General features: G+C 49.0%; 1 long non-coding RNA gene across 1 annotated transcript; it reads left to right on the plus strand.

Moving 5' to 3' along the window:
* Positions 1-4,878: 4,878 nt before the first annotated feature.
* On the plus strand, positions 4,879-9,419 carry LOC117245534. Its single transcript, XR_004500279.1, has 3 exons — positions 4,879-5,019; positions 7,281-7,459; positions 9,374-9,419. It is a non-coding gene; the product is annotated as an uncharacterized LOC117245534 (long non-coding RNA).

Raw genomic sequence — 9,419 nt, forward strand, 5'->3', positions numbered from 1 at the left:
TGGTTTTTCTGCCTGGAAGTGAATTGACGACAAACGTTTGGCCCCTGTGTTGGCAGCGGAGGGGTTCCTGCTGCTGCTGCCCAATTGAGCTGATAGTTGTGGGTCTTGAGCAAGAAGCAGGGAGAGCACCGACACTTTGGCGCTGATCGACCTGTGGTACCAGTCGGAAGAATTGTGCCTGCTGGCCCTGCTGTGGCCCCCGTGTTTGCAGTGAAAAAGGGGTCGCTTGCTGCGTTTCTCCTCAGCGGGACGGGGCAGCCGTGCTGCTGCTGGCACACAAGAAGCAGGGGAGCACCGCCCTGCGCCTCGGAACGGTGGCCAAGTCTGGGGCTTCGCTGGTTGGAAGAGCTGGAGTTCCTGAATTTTAAGTTTCTGATTTATTTTGTTCACCCAACGTGTTTGCCTTTAGTTTTGATTCTTGGTTGTTTTTTTTTAATTTTGAAGAAAAAAAGTTTTGAAATTGCTTTGAATCTTGCACGTAAAACCTTTGCACCAAAATTGCCAAAAGAAAAAGAGAAATGAGTCCTTAAAAGTGTTTAAATGCTGTTAATAAAGCCTTTCCTGCCGTACGCGAGGCGCTCCTCCATCTCCAGGGGCTTTTCAGCAGTTGTGGGTTTAGTGCTGAATGGATGAAGAGTTCCTGAGAGCTGGAGGCGGTAATTTAAACCTTTGCGTGGTGTCTCAGTGCCTTATTTTGACCGGTTTTGAAGCCAGTGGTTCCACACGCCTCGGATGTGCATGTGCCCTGCTCGCGTCCCGGCCCCGCCGCGCGCTCCGTGCAGTCGCTCCCGGTGTAGTACAGACGGGGAGAGAAAAAGCCGGAGGCGGCCCGAAAACGTTGTGTGCTGTAGTTCTCCTGTCCCGGGGGCTCCTGAGCTTTGGAAGGATGTTCCCGTGCAGGAGCACAACTCCGTGTTTGCTGCAGGAGACTTGCTGAGGACCGCGGCCGTCGAGAGGAAGCTGCCACCGCTGCATCGCCGGCTTCGGGAGCTCCCGCGTTTGTGCTCGTGGTAGAATTCTTGTGATGTGCCACCAAGACGCCTTGAACGGCAGCTTGCCCTGTTTGCCTTGACATTAACTCCATGGATATCCCCCTGCAGCCAGGCAGGATCTGTGCTAGGCTGCAGATGCCTCTCAGCCGACGGATGCTGTGGTTGTGCTCTGCAAGGTGTCTGTTCCCGGGGCAAAGCGCTGTGTAAATCCCTAAAACAGGTAAGGGGCTGGAAGAGGTTGGACTGAGTTGTGATGTAAAAGAAGATTGTTGTTCACCTTTTGTTGTGTTGATTCTCCAGTTTATTAATGCTTGCTAACTGTGTTTTCTTCAGTCACCGAGCCGTTCCGCCCGCTCGGGAATGGGAGCGAAGGAGCCGACTCTTGGATGTGCTTCCCTGTTTGTTGGGGGGCTCTGTTAAGAGACAGGGCTGTGCACATCAAGCTACGTGTTCTCAGCTTGCCAAGCTGGAGCTGTTATTTTGACTTCATGAACTGCTTGAATTAACACTGCTCTAACCCAGAGTAGTGTGTATAATTTGTATGTGTTGATAAGGAAAGCCAAGCCAATGATTTGGCAAATTGGCTGTGTTTGTGGGATGCTGGTGTAATAATTTAAATGAAGCTTTTTGTTGTAAATGGGAGCAATTGTAGGTATTGCTGGTTGTGAGGGAAGGGAATTGGAGAGAGGAGACTCAGGAGATGCCTTTTCTTCTAGAAGTTGGTGTTTGTAGTTAAAATTCCTATTTTTTGCAATGCATTTCTTGTGCCGTTGAGATACAACCTCTTAATCTCCTTTGAAGTGTTGTACAATAGGGTCTGGGGCTGGTAGTGATAATGGGAGATGTGTTTCAGCCCCTTTGCCTGGGCTGGGGGGTTGATGCTGACAGGAGATGGGTGATCTGTTAGTGTACCCCAAAACAAGGGATCTTTTTGGCAAGCTGGTCACCTGCTCAGGTGTTTGTGCCAGGGCTTGGGCACTATCCCACTTTTTGGGTGTGCTTCCAAGTGTCCATGGCTATTCCAGGAGAGTTCTGCCTCTCTGAGTCAGATTTCACTGTCTGTTTCACTGGGAGATGGTTCCCTGTCTCCTTTACATCATCTTTTTATTCCAGAGACTCGGAGGTATCGTGGGATGGTTCTCCTACGGTCGCTGTGCACTAGCGAGTTGATTTTCCAGTGCTGGGTCTGCCCCTCTGCCTTCTGCAGGGCTAGAGGGGTGCTCCAGTGGCCAGGTAGAGCCAGGCTGTTGTTAAAACCAGTCTCTTGGAAGGGTTAAGTGCTCTATATGCATCATATTAATTTGGCTAATGAGACTTCTGGGGAAAGTGGATTTATAACGAGAACCATTTAATTAACTGCACTGCAGCAGAGAGCCGTGCGAGCAGATTAGATGGGAGCCGGTTATTTGAATTCACACATTTTTTTAGAACTGTGCTTTTACCAGCTGCAGCTGAATTAATAAGTTTAAAACATCAGATGGCCCAGATTCTGCTCATGGCCAATAACAAGCTTGTGTTGGCTTCATGCTGCTGCTTTACTATGAAATGGCAAATGCTCTTGGAGGATCCGCTCCCGTCTCGTGTCCCGAGGTCTGGGGCAAAGACCAAAAAGGGTTTGGTGGAACAGGCAGAGCACTGGAAAGGCTCTTGGGCTGATGGCTTTGTGATTCCCGTTGTGTCTCCTGCGGTTCCTGGCTCGGAGCCCTGTGCCTGAGTGTAATTAGAGCTGCCTTGAGAACTGGGTGAGGTGAACTCCTGCGGCAGAGTGAGCTTTGAGGGACCGGGTCAGCTGCACGTGCTGTGATGGGTTTGACAGGAGCCTCCTGCTGTTCATCCTGTTTGTCCACAGGCTGCAGGTGCCTGTAGTAGGAGCAGAGAGCGTGGACAACAAAGGTTGCCTTTTTTCCCCCCTTTGTATCCCGCTGCAGGGATGTATTAATTAAACACTGGAGCCCGGGGGTGTGGATGCTGTCAAACACGCTGCTGTTGCTGTGCATTAATGAGCTGCCACCTCCCAGCCCCGCTCCTGTGCCCGGGCTCTTGGGTTTGAGCTCGTGTGTGATGTCCCAGGATGGGGATGGGATGTGCTGTAGATTAATTGTGGGTTGCAGCTATTTCATCTCCTTATCTGCCTGCCTTGACCTTCATACCTCATTCTGCAATTGCATCTGAAGATCGGGCTGGAGATTTTTAGCTCTCTTGAGTATTTCCTGTCCCCAGATCCAGTGACAGGTCAGGCCAAGGTTTAGCAATGCACACAGCTTGCCCCAGCCCGAGCTGGCAGCTTTCCCTGGCGTTTCTGCCCTTTGTGCAGCACTTGGATCCTCCAGCCGGTCTCTGCTCTCAGATATCTGCTGCATTTCCAGGCTGTGAAATTGCACACTTTAGATTTACCTGAGGACACAGATGTGTGTGTGAGGACACAAACGTGTGTGTGAGGACACAAACGTGTGTGTGAGGACACATGAGGGGTGCAGAAGGGTTTGAGGGAAGGGAAGCCAGCCAGGTCCCCCCGGGTGCTTGTTGAGCTGTTTGCCCATGGAGAGGAGATGTCCTTTGGGCCGTGGAGGTGTTTGCAGCCCCCTGGCCAAGGGATTGCTTTGGTCATGGCCAGCTCTGACCTGGGCAGAGGTTCAGGGCAGGATGAGGTCCTGAAGCACCTGAGCTGCTGTTGATGAGGCTCGTGGGGAGCCCACAGTGAGAAAAGGGGATGTTGGTGTTTCTTGTGCCGCTCCTGTCGGGTGGGTGAAAACAAGAATCTGCACAAGAATCCAGGAGAGAGCCTTCACCAGGAACTGGAGTGACAAAGGGAGTGGATTCAACTGAAACAGGCGAAATTGGGTTTGATACTGGAAGCAATCCTTCCCTGTGAGGGTGTGAGGCCCTGGCACAGGTGCCCAGAGCAGCTGGGGCTGCCCCTGGATCCCTGGAAGTGCCCAAGGCCAGCTTGGACAGAGCTTGGAGCAACCTGGACAAGGGGAAGGTCTCCTGCCCATGGCAGGGAGAGGAACAAGATGAGCTTTAAGGTTCCTTCCAACCCAAAGCATTCCAGGGCTCTGTGCTTCTAAGACCTTGTGTTCCAGCTCTGGCAGCCCAGCTTTCCCCTCTGGCACTAAGGCACAGCATGTTTGGAGCTCTCAGCTCTCTGAAAATGCCTTTGCTGTTCCTCATGGCACTCAGAGCTGCATCCCAACAGCAGCTTGAGGCTGGGGGAGCCCAGCCCCAGATTCCCCATCCCTGTGACACCCTTGTGTCAGCCAGGGTGGCTGTGACTCCCTTCCAGCTTGTCCAAAGGCTTGAGGGGCTGGAGCTCAGTTTATTGGTGTTCTCTCTGTCCCTGGGCAGTTGTAAAAACACCCTTTGCCTCTTTGTTCCAGAGTACAATCCTGGCTCTATCTTGCCCACGTCAGTGATATCTGTAGGGGAAAGTTTTGCAAAGCTTGGTGGTGGTTTCAGAGGCAAAGTCTGCTTTGGAAAAGAGACTTTGACCCATTAATTACTTCTGGAATTGTCTGTGGCCATGAGCTCCCATCCCCATTGTGGTTTCTGCAGGCTGGAAAGTTTTCCCATGAGGATCTCAGCTAAAGCTAAAACTTCTGGGTTTCCAACATCTGCTTTAATTTTTGTTCATTAGAGTTGCTGATAAATTCCCATGGACTTCAGTAAAAAACATTATGATATCTTTAAAGATCTTTATTATTATTTTCCAAACAACTCCCACCTTCTATGAAGGCTTTCAGCTCCTCAGAAGTGAAACTTTTTACTTCAGGCTCTGGTGAATTGTAGCCTAATAATGCTAAACACAGCTGCAGGACGTGTTGCAGGCCAGGGAGGGGAAAACCAGCACCAAAAAAAGAGTGTTCCTGTTATCAGTGTGTGTGAGGGCGAGTAAACAGCCCAGACCACGCAGTATCTGCCAAACAGGGCGAGGGAAGAACAGCCACGTTTCCTGTTGCTGGAAGGCCCTGTTGTCATATCCTTACCCAGCTATTTTTAATTAATTTTGGCTTTCTTCATGTGGCTAAAGGTAAACACAGGAGCCTCGGCAGTGCTGGTAGCTGAAGCACCTTGTCAGGGTGTATTTTGTGCTGCCACAGCTGTGAAAAAGCCTCTTGTTCGCCTTTAAAATGGGAATTATGGAGATTTTCCCCCCTGTGGTTAATGGGTGTGCTGGGAGCAGCTTTGCAGTGGGTTTGGGTTCAAACAGCCGTGGGAAGGGTGGAAGGGAGATCCCAGGGATTGGGATAAACCCAGAGTTCTTGTCCCTCACCCTGGTCTCAGCCCTCTCAGGGGGTGTGGGATTCCCAGACAGGCAAACCCAGAGCTCGGGCACGTTTTGGAAACAACCGAAATAATCCCAGCCCAGCCCCTGGAGGGGATTTCATTGAGAGATAAAGATTGTTCCTTATTGCATGATAAACGTCAGGATCAGCTTCCTGTGTGTCCAGAGCCTGGCTTTATCTGCTGTTGGCATCTGAGGAGAGCTGGGAATTCACAGCCTTGCTTTTTAGTAGATTATGGTTTTTATCAAGGGCAGTGCCTGAGCAGGGAGGGGTTTATATTGTGTACTTTGAAATGCCTAAATCCATGTCCTGGGAGCTCTGTCCTGCCTTTCAATGCCCCAGAATACAGAAGAAGGAAGCAGCTGGTAGCCAGGACACTCAGGGGTGTACAGTGACTGTATAAATTAATAATATAAAATAATTCCAGTGGGAACAGGGTTGCAGTGAGTTTCCTGATGCGATCTCCAAGTGCAGTGATTTCCATTGCTTTGATAGACACCAGCTGAGTCTTAGCAGCTTTTTATCCTGGCATGTGGAACATCACTTGAAGCTGGTTTAAGACCAGCAGGTGCTCACCCCATAAATCAATCCTGCCCAGGCGCCTGGCAAGCGTTGGGAGCAGGTCCTGGAGGCTGCCCAGGCTCCTCCTTCAGGATTACACCTGGGAGTAAATCCCTGGCTAGCAATGGAAAAGTGTTTCCTTCCCAGGAAGGATGACACAAACCCAGGAGTGAGCCTTACCTGCCATGTCTTGTTCATGTTTTCCTCTTGCTTTCTTAATCCTCTGGTGCTAAAATTAATCAGGGTTCAGGGTATCAGTCCTCTGTCTGTCAGTGCTCAGAAAACTAATTATCTAAATGAAGTTGTGAAGTATTTTTTTTCCCAGGGTGACTCAGGTGTTGTAGCAGGTTTTTGTTGGGGAACAGTGAAAATTGGAGGCTGAGTTCTTGGTTTCCTTCAGGCATTTTGATTCCTTCCAGCCAGCTCTGGTTCCCTGCAGGTCTCTGGATCTTTGGAGAATTCTTTAGCATTTGGTTTCTCTGCACCATGAATTTTAGAAGGTTTTTAAACCAAAGAATCCTGGTTAAAGTGCTTCCAAAAGTTTCCCATCCAGATCCAGCTGGCCATGACATCCCACATGCAGGGGATGAGCTTGGGCAGGAAAATGTTCCCTCAGGTGACTCAGGGCACAGTGCATTGGTTCTCCAAGGGGTTTGATTTATTGTGGGTGAAGTTCTCTTCTTGGGAAGATCCAGGAGGTCTTTGGTGATTTCTTTGCCATGCAAAGTGTGGAGATGCTGCCTGTGAGGTACACGAGGGTTGGAAGGCAGGAGGGGTCCGGTTCTCCACTGCCTTCCCAGGACCAGCAGGGATGCTGGGAGGGCACCACCTTTCAGCAAAGCATTTTTCATGCTGAGGGTCATTTTCAGCCATTGCTGGTGATTTTCTCTACCACAGATGAGTAAGGGAAGAATTTCCTTTGAGTAAGGGAAAAATTTTCAGGAATAATTTCTGCATGGAAAGGATGCTCAGGCCTTGGCTGGGGCTGCCCAGGGAAGTTTGGAGTCCCCATCCCTGGGGAGGTGCCCAGGGACTGCCTGGACGTGGCACTCAGTGCTCTGGGCTGGTGACAAGGTTGAACTCAACAATCCAGGAGGGCTTTTCCAACCTTACAGATTCCAGAATTCTGTGAAGGGAGCAGGGACAAAAGGGATTTTCTAGTCCACCTCAGATTGCAGTTTTTAACCTCATTTGTGTCCCAGCAACTCCTGCTCTCTCATTTCTGCCCACACCCTGTTGTGTTCTGCACTACAAAACCAGCTTTAGGAAGTGATTTGCAGGGTGACTTCAGCAGGGTGGGAAAACCTTCCTGGGGGCAGATGTTCCCATCCTGCTCCCTGCTGGTTCCTCTCATGCATCTCTTGTGTCCTGCAGTAAATAAATGCCTTTGGTTTTCGGAGCTGCTGGGGGAACTGAAGCCTCTGTTGTGTGTTTGCCTTCCCAGCACGAGCTGTGAGCAGAGAAGTGACCACCAGCCCTTACCCTGGGCCTGCTCCATGGAAGGACAAAGGTCTGAAGAGTCTTCACCCCGCTCCCAGCCCACTGGCAGGACAGTGCAGGGTTCCTGGCAGCAGTTTCTCATTGTGGGCATTGGTTTCCTCAACAATTTTGGCTAGACTAGAGGTAATTGTGGCTGGAGAACAGTGCTTTGCCTGTGCAGGGTTCTTCTGGGGGCAAATAAAGGCTGGTGGTGCCCATCCATGGGCTGGGATGTGGGAAATGGGAGCTCCTGAGCTGTTTGCTCCTCTGCAGAAGGAAAGGAAGGGGGGACCAGCACTCCCATTTTGCTAAGTAAGGGTAAGGAATTGGTGGCATAGACAGGGCAGGACTCTCCTTGAGATCCTGCAGGTCTGGAGAAGAGTTTTGTTCCAGCAGATGGGATGGGAGGTGTGAGCACCACATGCTGCCAGGTTGTTTCTTGGTGGCAGAAGAGGTGAAAATACCCTCAAGGGCTTGTGTTGGAAGGAGGAAGGTGTTGAGCAGAGGCTTCATTTACAGGGAAAGGTGTTGGAATTGTGTAGAGTGGGAGCAGCAGGGTGAGGAGCTGGTGGAGTGTCTCTTCCCAACCCCACATTGCTTTGGTCCCACTCTGTTAAAAGCCAAAAGCACAGCAGCTCTTAGGGGGATGCAGAATAAGTGGGGATTTAAAGCTTTAGGGTTGGAAAACGTGAAGCCAGGGCTCCCACATGGTTCCTGTAACAGCAGCAAAGCAAAGCTGTGGTAATGTTTGATTTGGTGAGTGAGGAACTTCATTTCAAGAGGTGAAAACTCCATTTTTTTAAATGAAAGCTTCATCCCTGCTGCAGAAGGGCTTGGCTGAGGCCTCAGTGCAGGATTGGCTGAGTGCAGCACCACTTCATCCCCTTCAGCTCCCAGTGCCTTAAACACTTCAGAAATAATCATCTTATCCAGGAATCCTGGTGGCTTGGGAGCCCTGGGGATCCTGGCCTGGGTGCAGATGTGAGCTGGTCCATCCCAGTGGTGCCTGCTGGGGTTTAGGGGGTCAAGGGATGATGGTTCCAGTGTGGAAGGAACATTCCCAAGGCACTTGCTGCCTCCAGATTCCTGGGAGAAGCTGTGGAGCAGAGTAGGAAGAATGAGCTGCTCTGTAGCACTGATATTCCCCATTCCCTGTCATTTTTCCCTCATTTAAGGACAGTTTCTTTGGCACTGTGTAATTGTGTAACTGCTTCATCTGCTTCCACTTCATCTGTGGAGGAACTTTCTTATCTGTGACACTGTTGGAGCTCCTTGAAGCTGTTATAATATTCTGTAGCTTTTTATTAAATACAAACCACCTAATCTGGGGTTTAAAATAACCTGTTTCACAGTTTAAAGGAGTGTTCCTATAGGGGAAACAACTCTCTTGCCACCTTAATTTTAAAAAAGAGGATGAAGAGTAAAAGGGGTGAGAAAAAAAAATAGGATAATTAAATCTCCTTAATAATTTAATAATATTAATAATTTAAAATAATAAATTAATAAAATTAACAAAAGGGGTGAGAAAAAATAGGATAATTAAATCTTCATAATTTAAAATTTTTAATAATCTAAATAATAAAATGATAGCTTAATAAAATTAATAAAAATATTTTTAAGAATTAAAATAAAGAATTATTTTATAATTCTAATTTTAGAATGATAATTTAATAATTTATATAAAAGTAAAGATTGGGAAACATTTATAATAAAATAAATTAATAATTTTTAAAAGGGAAAGCTAAAAAGGATAATGCCATTGGCTGGAATGGATATCCCAGGTCGACCTAATAATTTCAAATACCTGGTGAGAATGCAAAAAAATTGCACCTTCACTACTGGAAAGAAAGTCAGGGCTGCTGTGTTGTGCCTTACCCACCCAAATGAAATCTGTGGGATGCTGGTTGAATGCAGGCTGCCTTTGTGTGTGCATGGAATCCCTGGGAGTCTCTGGATGGGGAGCTGGGGAGAAGGGCAGGGGAGGCCAAGGGGTGGCTTTGGTCTCTGACTTTGCTGTGTCGTGGTTCTGGCTTTAATTCAAACTGGTTTTGCCTCCAGGTCCCCTGCACCTGTGCCTGGGAGGTGGAATGGCCCCAGTGCAGCA

Source organism: Parus major, chromosome 26 (genome assembly GCF_001522545.3).
Source record: "Parus major isolate Abel chromosome 26, Parus_major1.1, whole genome shotgun sequence".
NCBI classification, from domain to species: Eukaryota; Metazoa; Chordata; class Aves; order Passeriformes; family Paridae; genus Parus; species Parus major.